The sequence below is a fragment of the Rissa tridactyla genome, chromosome 15 (assembly GCF_028500815.1).
Source record: "Rissa tridactyla isolate bRisTri1 chromosome 15, bRisTri1.patW.cur.20221130, whole genome shotgun sequence".
Lineage (NCBI taxonomy): Eukaryota > Metazoa > Chordata > Aves > Charadriiformes > Laridae > Rissa > Rissa tridactyla.
Genome location: NC_071480.1, coordinates 1,153,395 through 1,169,160, shown reverse-complemented (window position 1 = coordinate 1,169,160; position 15,766 = coordinate 1,153,395). Strand labels below are relative to the sequence as shown.

The window sequence follows — 15,766 nt, the reverse complement described above, 5'->3', positions numbered from 1 at the left end:
GGACTCCCAGGTCTCTTTCCACTGAGCTGAATCTGTAATTGAGTTGAAAGCCCAGACAGGGGCAAGATTTCAGATAGCTTCTATCGGGTATCCCCAGGTAAAGGCATGTTGAACATACTGACTATGGGCAACTCTTTCTGCAATATGTTGTAGTTTCAGATCCTGCTTTGAAGTGCCTGATACTGTGCAGTATCTATGGACCCTGGGCACCTGGCACGAGTTCTGGATTCTGCTCTGAGAGGCCTAAAAATTCAGAATTGTAATGCCTGAATATTTTAATAGATACAATGGATCAATACATCCTTTTACTCCCTTCCATGCTTTACATTCGCTTTTGGAATTGCTGGGATCCTACTTGCCCCAGAGGATAGGGGTGTGGGTTGCTTAAGCACTGCAACAGCAAAGTAGCACTTCAGAAAAGCCAACAGATATGTTTCTCCATTTCAACCTATCAGTCTGACAGCATAACGTTTGATGATGTGTAGTCTTAAGGGTTACAGACACTGCTACGTTGACCTGGGCTCCACTTGCACATCCTAGCTGGTTGTTGCATTGAGGCAGATGATTTTAGGGACTAAAGACTCGTCTTGACGTGGGTGGATTCAACAAAGCCTCTCCTTTCCAGGTGGTGTTAGGAAGTAAAAAATGAGCTTCCTCTGGGATAACCAGAACTTACACCCCAGCTATCTGTCCAGCTGTGGATTTGCAGTAGCTAGAGCTACACTGGTAGGAAGTAATCTTTCATTTGCTTATGGACATAAACATTTTCTGTCACTCTGCTGCTGTACCAGTGTCAATAAAGTAGATATCTGCAACTTCAGATGCTCCAAATGTTGATGTTCAGATGAGAGTAATTTTTTTTTTTCTAAGTTAAGTTAAGCATAGTCAAAACTGCGTGTTGAAGTCTTACTGCTATGATCATGTTTTAGTAATTTTGTCCTGACCTTAAAATCTAGGTGTTCGATAGCCTTCCCCCATACCTTCTGCTTGAAAGCAGATATCCCGACCCTGTTAAATGAAGCTGAGAATAAACTACTGTATGAGTGGATGTGGTATGTCAAACAAGCAACATGAACAAAATTACAGCATTCCTGCTTAGTTTCACTGCTGTATCTCTGCATGGAAGAACAAGACTGATCCAGCCCATGAGCCCGCAGCCATCTGTGGGCGTTACAGATCAAGTATTTCTAATCTCCTTGTATTCAAACGTCAGCTCAGAATGTTGGCCTGCTTCTGAGCTCCAGTGTTGCAGCTCCGAGCAGATGAAGGCTTGAACTTAGGTGTCTCACATACTTGTTACATTGGAAATAGTTAACAAATAGTCTGTAATGTTAGCAGGAAAATCTGAATAGCTGCTTGAAGCTTATCTCCCCAGGGGCACTGGGCACCATAGCTCTGCTTGGTGTTTCCCAAAGAGAAATACATGTTCAGCTACTTTGTGGCGTATGTGTGGTATAGTTGAAACTGTAGGCTTGCAGGTAGTGAGAAAACCCAGATACTTTGGCGCTGGGCAAGACTACTGAGGAGACATACCTGGCAGCACAGTAAGGGGTAGAGAGTGAATGGCATACCTTTGTGCAGACATCCCAGTGCACTGACAAGATGAATTAGTTTATGCATAGCACTGGATACTGGGTCAAATGGGATGCTGACACTGTTGTGAAGTGCCAGCTGACTGCTTCGTGTCTATGTGCCGCGGAAAGGTATATCCAAATCCATCTCACCTTACCTGACTCCAGGACACAGCCACACCAGCACTCAGGAAGCAGTCTGGCCTGCTTCTGCTGTCAGTTACAAGGACGGGAGAGGAGAAAACTACGATGTTCTGTCACTCCTGTCTGAAAAAGGATGGGCCTCACCTCTTAGTTTTCAACTACGAAGAGTTAATAAAAACAGAAGATACCTGTCCCTCCCATGACACCTTTGAAGGTTTCACCATGGCTCCCTATTAGACCCCCACTTTCTCCCATTCGTCCTCATCCAGTGCACTCATGCTCCTTGGCAAAGAGTCAGGATGGCCTTACCATCATGGTCAATGTCTCTGCCTAATCCTTACTGGTCCAACATTACCTATGTAAGGGATGCTTCTGTTGGATGGCAGACCTTTTTCTTCCATTACCACAAAATTATCAGCTGCCACCACACGAGGTCAACAGTTCACTCATTTGTAGCACTGCACTGTACCCTTCGCACTGAGATCCTATGTGCCAGACACATCTGGCCCACCTGACGTGGGATTTGTACTTCAGTGTGCAGAAAGGGAGGTAGAGCTGTGTAACAGATGGGACCCGCTGCTGAACACCACCTTGTCCAAACGAACGGTGCCCTGTGGCAGCCGGTTAGTACGTCACTTCCTTGCATCAGATAACCTGGAGATCCACATCCCTGGTTCAGTCTGCGTGAACTGTAAGTGGTTTCTCAGTTTGAGAACAAAAACTTTCAGAGTTCCGTGCCAGAGGTACCACCTAGGAACCACTGCAGAAACTAAGGTGGTGTGTCATGGCTTCCCAGGTTGGCAAAGACATTGTCATGCCTGCAGAGCACAGCAAAGCCAACTTACAGAGCAGTCCATCAATCCACCATTGCTCTGACATTTCACTGTTTCTCTGTTTTCCACATATCACAGAATGGTTGAAGTTGGAAGGGAACTCTGGAGGTCATCAGGTCCCTCCACCTCCCGCATCACTCCCCTCTGGCCCCCATGGAAAACACAATGTACATGCTCCTTAGAAAGTGTCAGATTTTTCATTTGTTCTAGCAAAAGCTGATAGCAATGTATTTTATTTTCTAGCGTAGTTGTTTCTCTTGTCACTGACAGTATTCCCTGACACGTGGGCACTTCTGTTATTCACAAACACAAGCTCAGTTTGAGCGCTTTAGCTGCTCTTCTAGGATGGGGCTCGCAAGACCCTGCCCATTATTTCTTTCTTTATGAGGCTACCAATGAACTTGTGCTCACTGATTGGATTTACTAGTGCTGCCAGGTGGGCTCCCAAAGTGTGGGACCAGGTCTCAGAATCATTGGGATGGTGTCTGCAGTGCTTCCATGTGTTTTCTAGGCTCTGACCTCATAACTCTCGGTTGGGATGTGCAGTTTCTTGTAGCTTCACACAGTAGTTTAGTAGTGCCACAAAGAGGAGTTTCTCGGGGTTTCCTTGCTAAATCTAGATCTGATTATTCCTGCTGGAGTTGTCAGTATGTACCACACAGCATGCCTTTCTAGGCAGTTTAGTCCACTGGTGATTTTTTTTTTTCAGTTGCAAGATTTAGAGCACCTGATATTGCATAGGAGGTCTCTCAGTTACTCACCATTTCCTTGCCATCCTTTAATACTTGGGGCATTACGAAATTGAGGTTGAGAACATGAAAATTGGGTGTCTCACTTTTATCTCCTGCATTCAGCCACATTCTTGTGTCCTTTCTTAAAAAAAATAATTCTCAATTCTTGTGTCCTTTCTCAAATCCACACTCCAGGACACTCTGATGAGTTGCCATGTTTCTGAGTTAGCAAGTCTGTGCAAGCACCACGCTTGGACAAGGGAATGAGGCTGTGAGTCCATCCATTCCCACCTCTTGTTACTGAATACAGAAGACTATGCATGCATGTGGAGATATGGAGGGGCCTTACTGCCATATACTGGTATCCAAAAAAGTGAGTGTACTGTCCTTTATATATGAAATGCAGCTTAAAATAGATGGGGCTTTTTGGAACAATGAACACATTAAGCATTTTCTTCTTCTGTGTGGGTTTAATCTACAAGTCTAGTTTGGAAGTGAGATCTCATTTTGATGGTCCAAACTATGAATCCACCCTCATACCCAGATATTTCTCTAAACCCACTGGGACCACCATGTTTAGTACTTTGGTTACTATTAAACTTTCACAACTGTTCATCATGAATGAGTCGAATGCCAAGGTGCTGTAAAGCCTATGGCACTTCCATACTTCCATACTTGTGTCCTCAGAGCTTGCAACCAACTTTGCTGTCATCAGTCAAGTTGTTCATTCTGTCCCAAGACCTGGAAGAAGATCATCTGCAAACACCAGTACAGGGACTCTGTTTTGCTCAGATAATTAACTGTTGCCCACAGATTCCTGGTCTAAGATAAACAGAACTGTTGCCGGGTTGAGCAGGGTTTGCAGTTACTGATTTCTCCTCTCACCTTGTTCTCCAGAGGTCTGTGAACTACTGCCCTAGATACAGATGGGTTTAGAAGTCTTTGATAATGATTGTTATGCAATGGCCCAAGTCCTTCTATCGCTCTGCCCAAAAAATAACCTCATGAGATACTGAATTGATGAGATGCAAGATCTTCAGCTTGTCTGAGAAACCTGAAACTTTGATAAACCTTCTCAGTCAGTCTAGCCCTTAGTTTCCTCAAAAACTGTCCCCACACCATGATCCTTTCAAGAGGGGCCTCCATCTGCTGTTATGGCCCTGTTAGCTGGGGGGACCAGAATCAAATGCTAGTTTTTCACACCAGTTGGGACAGATCTGGATGTGTTGGTCTTTTGCTTTCCCAAGGGAAGACTTCTGTTTCAGCTCGTGCTGCCTGGAAATGGCGCTTTTCCAGGGGACTGCCTGCATCTTGTTCTCAGTAGTTCACTGCACGCTGCTCTGTCTCAGGATGCGACCCAAAGTCCTGCTTTGCTCTTAGGTCACGTTCTTGAGCCTAGCCCACAGTGTAAAACAGCTAGTCGCACAGTACAATAATCTACTTCATAGACCTGTAGGAAAGCAGCTGTGATTTGCTTAGGAGTAGTTGTGCAAAACCAATGGGAAATTACTAACTGCTAGGAAAGTCCAGCAACCCGAATCAGGGGACTGTCATTAATCATTCCAAAGTATCCAGGCATCAGCTTGGATATGTCATGTAAGCCTCCCAGCTCTCTTTCCTGCTTCTGGTACTAAGTTGCTGATTGCTCTTGCCCAACTACACAGTCCCTGGACTTCTGAGACTTTCCCACCTGCTCAAGCACAGTCGGCAGAGCACAGCAGCCCCAGCAGTGCCTGAGGAGTGGGGATCTGCAGGGATGAGACTTTAGCAGGATAATCACTACCCTCACCCCAGCAGGTCCTTTCTGCTGGCAACGGGGCTCTCTCCCATTCCAAGAGGGGGAATTCACTTTCTTTTGCATTAATGCTTTGGCTTTGACTCATCACAGGGTTGGCTGAATGGCAAGTGGGGGGAGCCTGGCTTTCCCACCTGGTAGCCTTGAGTCCTCAGGTTGACTGTATCTAGAGACCATCGTGCCTGCATTGGCGTAAAATGCCATGTGTGTAGGTCGGTCTGGCTAGTTTGGAGTTGAGGATCCTGAGAGCACGACTACAGAACTGGGCTCAGAGCCTGCTGGTAGCAATGCAGCTCTGAGGAAAGCCTGTGGTCTACTTTGTGTACTGCCAATTTCATGCAAGAAGAATAAAACAAATTGAAAGAAATGCATGGCCATGGTCACAAAGCTTCACAGCTCGAGTTACTGCAAGGAAGCTTGGCCCATGCTGAGCCATGATGGTTCAGGGCAGCACAAACAGGAGCACTCCACTGCTGGGGAGCCTCAGAGGAGGACACAGTCCTGTTCGACATCTCCATCACGCAGCCTGCCACACCAGGGAGAAGGTTTTAAGATCCTGGTTGAATCTCCACCTGGCAAGGCTGCTCTGTAGGAACCCGAGCCTCATCACATGGCACCAAGATGGGGGGATAAAGCCTTTCTTTTTATCACCAGCCTGATCTTTAGGTGAGCAGCTGAGGAGGGGCTGTTCGCACTGCCCATACCCAGTTGTGCTGTCTTGTGATAGACACAGGGGATGCCCAATTAGCGTTGAGGTGCTTGGCAAAGCCATACTACTGAGGGTTGTAGGAGGAGTCAGTTTAACTTATTAGACGGCTGGGCAAATAACGTGCCCATGAATGAATATTTGTTCCTCTGGTCTGCCAGCTGAACCAACTGAGTCTTCATCTGCAGGAGTCCTGGACATGCCTGGGAACAGCTCAGGAGGCTGGGACTGTGCCAAGGGGCCTTCTTCCAAGCGCTAGCATCAGATCCATCCCCTAAGGCTGCAGGATTGCATTTAGTGGCAGTACTTTTTAACAATCCCCTGACCACTTGTTCCTGCCTGCTAACACTGCTGTGTGCATCAGTCCAGCCGAATGTGGAGTCCCAAGGGAGACTGACTAGGCCAGCTGATCCAGCTGGAAAACTTTTCTAGGAGAGTGTTTTTTTTTTTCCCACAGAGAGCTTAATGTGCAGATCCTGTTTTCACAAAGCAATGGAAATGAAACAAACAAAACATGAAAGAGACATAAAAAATAATTGAATGAAAGAAATCCATACCAGAACAAGAAAGAGCATGTTAAAAGGATGGGAATTAGTTGGGGAGGAGATTTGAAATGGCTGGGAAGAAGAGGAAAAGAGGCATTTCAGACATCCATGATACCAAAGAACCCCTCAGAGACAGAGAGCTTCAGGTGGCAAGAGAATACCCTCCTGGATGAAAAGGATTTGTGTTTCCCTTGCACGCAGTTACACACCTCTCGCATTTCTCTAGCTCTCACGGATGCAGTCAAAAATAAAGCAGGCAGCTGTGTGCCCTAAGCTTGGGGACAGGTGCACAGCCTCAGGCAGGACTTGCCATCAGCACGGTAGGCCGTGTGGTGGGACTGAGGCCTAGCCTTGCGTCCCCCCCCATTCACAGCTCCCTCCTGGCCCCTGCCTCCTGGGCTCTGAGGTCCCACCAAATCGCCCGTCAGCCTTCACACAAGTCATTCCCAGAGGAGGAGACAAGGCCGCAGAGAGTTTTGGAGGTTGCCCATGCCGGGAGGATCAGCCCCTCATTTGTCTGCCTTCATCCTCACTGTCAGAAGCTTAAAATAGCCCCGCTCTTGCAAGACTCCTGTGCGGGGTCATGCCTGTTTGTGTAGCTGATACGCTTCCACTAATAGCGCTCGAAGACATTCCTGGGCGGGTAGGTTGCCTTCTATATCTCAGCGCAATGTGCTGCCACGTAGGAGCGGGACAACTGTGTTGCGTCCTAAGACGGCAGATGCTATTCTTACCCGAGAGAGACTTGCTCCGGCACAGCCCCTTTCTCAGCTGAAATGTTAAAGATCAGAAGCAGGCCCGAGTGTGCTCTCCCTGGTAAGACCATAAATCAGGAGCGGCCCCTTTGACGTCTGTGGAATGATGCTGTGCCAACCCAGCGTCTGGGTGCTCGCTGTGGCCTCCTGGGACGTGCTGTCCCACGGAGAGCACAGCAGCTGCCCAGGTACTTCCAGCGCTCAGCTGGGGCTCAGTTTGGGGTGCAGGGGAACGTCACTTCTCTTGGGCACCAACAAATTAAAGGAATGCCTGTGGACCTGAAAGCCTATTTTTTGCTTATCAGCAAGAGGCCTCCGTCCACCAATCCCTTCCCTGGTGAGGAAGACAGAGGTAAGGCTTGCTCCAAGCTTGCTCCAGAACCAGCAGCATTGCAGAAAGCCATGTACCCTTTGTCAGCCAAGTGGAGCAGGAGCAGCCAATGGACACGTTCAGGTCAAATGCAGAACTGGGGCCCCAGTGCTTTAACTGTGATGCAGGCAGCTGAACTCGCCTTCATGTGACTCTTGTTGCAGAAAAAAATTAATAATCTGATAAGTGAGAGAGGGTGGGAATAAGAGCAATCCCAGTGCTGAGGTAGGGCTGAAATAGTGCTGGGGAGTGCAGGGAGGCGTCTGGGAGGAGGAAAGTGAGATGGATGTGTGTGAGGGAAAGGGATAAGTGATAAGATCGTAGAGGATGTCGAGGTGGACGAAATGACACCTCAGCATCAGGTTTGGGGAAGAAAAGTCAGGAGAAACCTGAGGAGAAACTCCTGGGAAACACTGCAATGATAATCTGCAAATGACAATCTATCTAATTTGTAGCTCACCTCGAGGGAGATTTGTAAAGGTAATTTTAGATTAGAGGAAATATTTTACTGTATTTAATCTGTACAGTAAGGCGGTATGTTGTTTCGTTACCACTGCACATGGCACTCGGCTCATCGCTCATGCCCGCGCGCTGTGCTGTGGGGAGCTGGCATCCTCAGGCGGCATTTCCCAAACCCAGGACCACAAGATGTACTGGGAGGAGGCAGTGAAAAGATGTGCCTTCCCAGAGGCCTGAAGACTTCAGGGACTTCTGGCAGTCCCCAGCTTGAGTCTGGAAGCCCCCAGACATGGCCAGACCCCAGCTGCACCGTCCTGCTCCCCAGGCAGGGTAAGCCACAGGAGCTGCTGCTCTTTCTGGCAGGAGGTAAGTGGATGGGGATGGTGCAGAGTGGCCCAAGTTTTGAGCTGCTGCTGTGGCCCACCCCACAGGGACCTACCTTGACACTCTGTGAGCCCAGCCTGTGGCCACCACCCATGTGTATGTTTTTTGAAGACTCTTCCAAGAAAAAGAAAAAGCAACCCAGATGTGAATGAGAAGATGGGAGCAGAAGCTAAGCATCTGAGTGATGCTAGCTTCTCCTGCCTGTCCTGGGAGAAGGCGGGAGATACGTAATGGGGAAAGGAACAAATTAGCAGTTTTGAGCCAGGGGAGGATGCGTACAGGAGGAGCAGAGGGAAAAAAATCTCCACTGACAGCCACTGCTATAAAGCCTGCTGGATTATCAGGATCAAAGTGGGACACTGATGTAAGGAAGATGAATTCCTCACTGCTTTATGGAGAATGAGGGTCATTTTGCATTGACACTCTATCTATCTGTGGAGTGAGGCTGCCAGTCACCTGATAAGGGCTTGTGCAAAGGTCTTGAGAAAAACATCAGTCCATCGTGGCCATAAACGAACATCTCTGAGAGAAAGTTTAAAATAGATGCAGCTGATGGACTCATATAGAACTGCTGTCCCATATGGAAGGCCAGGGATCTCCTAAGTTCAAATGCAGCATTCCAGTAAAAGTAAAGCAAATGTTTGAAAACATTCCCCTTAAGAAACGCTTTGTCAGTAAAGTAAAATTCAACAGTTCACACTTCAATCTCCTGTCAGGAGCCCCAGGAGAGGAAGAATCATCTGAGCCTTGCTGTTAAGCTCTCACGACTGAGGCCTTACAGGCCCTGCCTCCTCCCAGCCCCTTGCCGGCAGCACAGCCCCCATGTCAGCACAGCACTGCTGGAGAAATGTGGTCCTGCTTTGGGATCAGAGCCTGGAGAGGTAAAGTCCAGGCTTAGCTAAGGTGAGGGGCAGGCAGAAATGTGGGATCACGGGATGAGTCTCTGTGAGACCCTAGAAGACACCCTGTGAGATACCGGCCACCTGGAGGCACTTCTCAGAGGAGCAGCAGACACTCTGAGGGACCTGAGGGACTGATTTGGAAGGAAGGCAACATACGCCTGTGTTGCTCAGCAAAGCAGTGATGGGGTGAAGTTGGCACTGCATCTTGAGCTGAGGCAGACTTAGCATGTATTTTCTCAGGCCGCGGTCCTGATTGAGAGGTAAAACACCCTGGTTGCTGGCTCTCTGGTGACATGTCGCTGTCATTGTGTCCTGCTGGAGCTGTTCTACTTTACACAACTGATTTGTCTTTCAGGACGAGCAGCGATTTGTATCCTTCCCTCGGCATCTCAGATGGATGCAGAGAGCAATTGAGGAACTGTTTAGGCTGACCACCAAGGAAATTTATCTGCCAACGTAAAATAATGAGGCTGTTAACAAATTTTCTGAGGGTGCAAAAGGAACTTGTCTGCAACATAAAAAGTTAGTTCAGAAAATGTCACTAGAAAATTCTTTGACACATCCTGTTGGTAACTTTACTGCAGTGACTCTGGCACTCGGACAGTCCTGTGGTAATCCAGTGGGCTGTCTTCACCTGGAAAAGTCTAATGCTTAAAGTGAAGAGGTTTATACAAAGTCCATACCAGTATATTTCCATTTACAACAGTGAAATCTGCCCAAAAGTGGTATTTGGTCATCTGTCGCAGATGAGCGTCAGCCTGGGAAGGCAGCACCTCTCTTTTTAGCTCTCTTTTTTTGCATACAGTTGTTGCTAGTGCTAATATTATGCACCTAATCCTGATTTTTCTTCCCTTCCCTCCCCCTCTTGCCACTTGCTCTCTTTTTTCTTTGTCTTACCCGGAGGTGTCTTACCCTGCCCACCCCACTCCCCTGCTCTGTAACAGGAGCTCCTCAGCTGCTTTGGTGGGTGATAGAAAGGGCATCCTGAATGTCGCCTCCTCGTCCAGCTCTTCCGCTGATATTTGCTGGGAACAGGAGGGCTCTCAATAACGGCACAACTCTGGTACTCAGTGAAGAGCTGCTCACCCCCAAATAAAAGTTTGCTGCTTGACCTGTCTCCCCACTGCTCTGTTAGCTGGGCTGTGCCTCTCTCGAGTCTCACTCAATGTCATTTCGCTGAAAGCCACTAAGAAAGATGTTGTCCTTGTAAGGCAAACTGTATGGGCATCAGTCATAAAAACCCTTTATGCAGATGAAACAGAACATCAACTTCTCTGTCCATACAATGACTCTGAGCCATACTTAGACCAAACCCTATAGAAATTTAGTCTCTAAAAGGAGGACCAGGATTAGGAGATAGGAAGGTTACCAGAATAGTGAATAGTTGCCTCCAAACGTCAAGTCAGTGCTCACTGGTGGCGACAAAAGGCAAACAGAGTATCAGGAATCATCAGGATCAAGTAAGAACAAAACAGAAATCATTGCACCAGGCCCACAAACCACTTGCTATCTGCAGTTTTGGCCTGGGCAATTAGGAAGGGTACAGAGCACTGGGGAGACAAACTGTCCGGACTATGATCTTTCACTTTGGGAAAGGAACAACCAGGTGGGAAGATTATATGCTTACATAATATTATAAGTAGCATGGAAAAAGTGAAATTGGATTTTCACCAAGTATCCAACGTACACTCATGCACAAAATACCAGCTGGACCTTTGCTCTATGCTGATATGGCTGTCTGCTTACTCTCAGATTTATGGGGCTATCGCTGCATGATGCCTTTTTTCTGCTCTGGCTTTCTCACAGCTGAGCAAGCCTTACACATCCTCGTTGTTTTCAGCTGGGAGATGGATGCACAGCTGCTGTTTCATATCCTCTCAAATAAGCTGAGGTTGAGTTTTGTATAGCAGCTGGAAAAGCAAATTATTTGGGCTTAAAATTCTCTGAAGACCTGGGGAAAGGGAAGAAAGGGAGTGAAACAAGAAAAGCCACTGTAGTCAAAAGTATTCAGGAACAGGGGATACTAATTGCAATAATGATCACAGCAAAATGGCTTTGCCTATGTCAGAGATCTGCGAGGTGAGATTACCACAGTGGGTAGGCATGTTAGAGCAGTGGGTAGTGCTAAATAGCTGCTCCCAGAAACCACAGCCACAGCTTTTCCCCATCTATCCCGCCAGCAAGCCTGGAAAGTCAGTGATCTTCCTACACTTACCTGTACAAGCTCAGCCACTTCCACCTCCCTCTGCAGCAACACGCTTGTCCCAATGCCTGGCATCAAAATTACTAAAAAAAACCCTTTCCTCAGGTGCTGTTTATCAGCTAACGGGTAGCAATGCAAGGGCAAGATATCCAGAAACAGCATCAGACTGTCTTCAGTTAGGAAGCATCCTAGTACTGTAACGCCTGTCTGAGAGGGTTTTGTCAAATAAAAGAAAGCGAATGGCTTTGCTGTGCAATCAGTTTCTTTCGTACCAGTGACCAGGCACGATGTTCTTCCTCTGGAGATTTTGGGGGAATAGATGCTCATACATGCAGCAGATAGATAGACAAAGATCTTCGAACTTTTTTGATACCAGGTCATATTTGGTCATTATAAATGGGAGGAACCTAACTTCAGAAGCATGTCCAAGCAAAAGCTGCTTGTCAGCAAGTCTGTCACCTATGTGACAGTGTTTAGAGACAGTTGGTAACACATCAAATGTTCATGTATATAAAACCAGAACAGATGTATATAAATTCTATGTTATGGAATATTTACAGTGTTTTATGAGGGTCTGGAGACCAGTCACCCAACAAGCTGGTTAGGCTGAAGCGGGGCAGAATAATCACTAGTAATTGCCTACCACATGTGGGGCTGACTTCATTTCACCTTAGCTCTGATGTGTGCTCAGAGGAGCAGCACATCCTTGCAGATACTCATGGTCCCATGGCCCTCAGCACCTCCCAGTTCTCCACTGGGGCATCAGGGACCCTGATCACCTGAGGAAGAGCAGCAGAAGAGACCTGTCCCAGGTACAGGAGACGTTGCTATCTGAGTAGGCACCTGAGCCTGCTCCCCAGGCCAGCAGCCCACAGGAGGAGGTTTTCTACTGGAGCAGAAGGTCAGCAGCTTTGAGCTCTCTCCAGCCTCCCACGGCTCACTAGCAGAGTGTGCAAGGGGATCCTTGTTAAAGGAGATGTCTGCCGTATCCCGTGAGCATTACTGTCTCCGTGCTGGGCGACAGGTAGGTCACAGACCTGAGAAGGCCAAAGGCTGCTTAGGCTTCACATAGAGATGATAGGAACTTGTTCTTCTCTCTCCCATTGGCAGTGACATAGAAAAATAGGTTGCTGTTTTCAGTACAAGTTTCCCAGGTGTGCCTTATTCGGTTTTGCTCCAGTCACAGACATTTTCACCAACTTGAGGTGATTTGTGCTCTAGGCTTCACCACATGGGTGGGACATCCTGTGGAGGGTGGGTATCTGGGGAGACTGGGATGACAACAAATGTCTCAGGTGTGAGAGTCTACATGTTCCTTTGATCTCCCTCAGTACAGCCATTCACAGAATCACACAGAATCACAGAATGGTTTGGATGGAAGGGACCTTTAACGATCATCAAGTCCAACCCCCCCTGCCATTGTCAGGGACATCGTGTAATCTTATTTCCTTCAATGTTATGTTACGGTCAGAAAGAACACAGTGGTGATGTTACTTGCTGTTCACTATATCATCCACACATTCTCCGACAAACACTATCTAGTGACTCAGAATGAAAAAGGTTTGTAGCAGATCCCTAAATCCCTGTAACGGGGCTGCGGAAATGCTCACCAGCATACAATTCCCACCATGAATGTGTCCAGCCTGTGATAACAAGAGGACCCTCCTGTACCCTCCTGCCCCTCACCTGGTGGAACTTCTTTCTGACGTGATATGATGCACTTTGCTGCCCCAGTGAGCTCCACAGTTTTCTGTCTGCCTGCGTATCACTCTGCTCTTCAAGGACTGAAAGCTACTGAAGCTTACTGCTGCTAAGGACGTTTCCAGATGATGTACTTGAGAAGTGCTATTCTGGAATTGGTGTCCTGGAGGAATATGTTTTGACAAGCTGCATGAAATTAACTGTCTCCAACAATTCAGTGAGATCACAGATGGTTCACTTGAGAAAAGCTGCTTTTCACGATTCCAGGAAAATTTCTGTTTCTTAGCACAAGACATGAAGCTGCAGATACCTTCTCTGCTTATCTTTGAGCATTTGTCTACTTTGGATGGATAGAGGGAACCTACATTAAAGCCACAGAAATGCCATTGCGAATGAACATCTGGAGGTCTTCAGTTCAGTCTCCCAATTCAAGCAGATCTGTTGCCAGCACTGGTGAGATCAGTCATGGCTTTGACTAGCCAAGTTTTTTGGTCAGAGTCTCCACAGCCTCTCCAGGTAGCCTGTGCCATTTCTCCATTAACCAATAGGAAAGAATTTTCTTAATGTCTAACTGGAGACTTTCAAGCAATAATTTGTGGTCATTGCCCCTTGTTACATTGTCAGCTACTCTTGAAAAAAGCTTGGCACGTTGTCTTTGTAACAGCCACTCATGTAAATTAGCCCTTTTTTCCTCAAACTAAACATGCCCTCAAACTCTCTTCATAGCACAAGTTTTCTAGACCCTTGCCTATCTTGCTAGCCTTCTGCTGGACCTTCTCCCATTAGTTCACATCTCTTTTGAACTGGGGAGCCTAAAACTGGACAAACTGTTTCAGGTGAGGACTCACCAGTGTCAAGCAAAAGGGATAACAGCTTCCTACAATCATCTGACCATGCTTCTAACACCACTTAGTTTGTCCTGTTTGCAGTGAGAGCACTCATATTCATATCCACCATAACCCCAAAGTCCTTCTTCTTGGAGGGCAGTCTGTTCTAGGAGCAGAGGGTCTGAGCGTAGCTCCCAGTGTGAAAGACTGTGGATCACCGGACTACAGTAAAAGATTCCTTTTCCTGCTGCAAACCCTCCTGCCATACAGGTATGTTCTCATGTTTCCATGAGCTGAACAAGTATGAGAGGGAGGTTCCCACCAGCCAACACGCAGCAGTCTGCAGGCACCTCCCCTCTCCAGTCTGGCTGTGCTGCCCAGCTAAAAAATGCTTTCTCACTCCTTGTCTCTCAGCTAACCGCAAGGATCAGGAAAAGAAAATACACATCTTAAGGGCTGGCAGAAAGGGAGGCAGCTGCCTGATCTCTGTCTCAAGAAGGATCTATTTTCAGCATGACTGAATCCTTTCTCCTCCGTGGGGAATGTGCACCTTGCCGACACCGCATTGCTGTGCAGGACAGTCTGTATCCAGAGATGGTTTTCAGTCCACCTCTTCTCTTCTAACTGTGCTGTGGTTTGCTTCTGGTCCCACTGCAGTCCAGCCCTGAAGAGATGAAAATAGGATTGACAGAAAATTAATGGCTGGCAGGAAACTTTGCATTCTTATTTTAGCATTGAGGCACTTGCACTTCTTTCAAAAGATCCCTTCCCGGACAGATTTATCCTTGGCTGTGGCTGAATATGGGAAACAGGGCAGAGCTCTCCCTGATGTAACTTACTGGGATCTACAGAGTTAAACTACAGTGAACTCTCTATCACCTACTTCAGTTTAGAGACTGCTTCTTTGTAAGCAGCCGCTATGCCAGTGTCATATAAGTGATAGCTGGGTAGGATAGCTAGTAGATGGTAGGACAGATTTTTATAAATTAAAACAAAGCCAAAGCAGATGCTCAGTAGCTTAGAATCCTTTTCAAGAATGCTTATAACACTTCATTTTTCTTTTTGTGAGCTTTATGTCATACGCTAAAACACTGAATGCTGGGGTATCTCCCAACCCTTTTTGCACTTTCTCCTGCCTCCTCTTCCAGCCTCCGCAGACTTAGTCCAATTGTCAGGTGTCTTTCCCCTGCAGACATTCACTGAGAGTTCATATGCAACCTGTGGTCACAACACATGCAGTTACAGCTGCTGTTGTTTTAGCTCGTAATTTCCTTCAAAAAGATATTTTAAAAGCATCTACTAAAAACACTGAATGAGAAGTTTTTGTTTTCCATGTGTTATTCAGTTAATGCAAAGGGGGAAAAAAGGAAGTTGATGTGAATTTAGAGTTTTTAAGTGAAAGTAGTCAATGTTTTAACATTTTATCTTCTTGTTCTGACTGTATGAAAGAGTTTTTCTAATGCTGGTTCTTCCAGAGGTGTTGCTGGAACAGCCCTGATGTTCAGTTTGAATAGCAGTGGACTGTTTAATGCTGAATTCAGTCAAGTCCCTTCACCGGATTATTTCTGTATGACAGTGCAGCTGACAGAAAAGTAAGCAGACGCACTTGGTGTCATCTATAAATGCTGCTTCATGGTGGAGGTAGTGTTATTTAATGTGAAGTATATAAGTTTTAGCTGAACTCAATATGCGAATTGTTCTTAGCATGAAGAACACATCTCCCTATACAAAATTCTGGAGAATTTTACTAGATTTCAGTAATTCTTCAGACTCTTGAATGATTAATACCAAGCACCCTTCCGGGATTTCACTCCAAGACACAAAGCAAAGCCTACATACT

The 15,766-nt window shown here is 46.8% G+C and overlaps 1 long non-coding RNA gene across 1 annotated transcript in view; it reads right to left on the bottom strand.

Moving 5' to 3' along the window:
* Positions 1 to 6,297: 6,297 nt before the first annotated feature.
* LOC128918077 (uncharacterized) overlaps positions 6,298 to 15,766 on the bottom strand; it is a 24,325-nt gene continuing 14,856 nt past the window's right edge. Inside the window, exon 2 of the long non-coding RNA XR_008469440.1 lies at positions 6,298 to 14,590. This is a non-coding gene — a long non-coding RNA (uncharacterized LOC128918077). The remainder of the gene's footprint in view (positions 14,591 to 15,766) is intronic.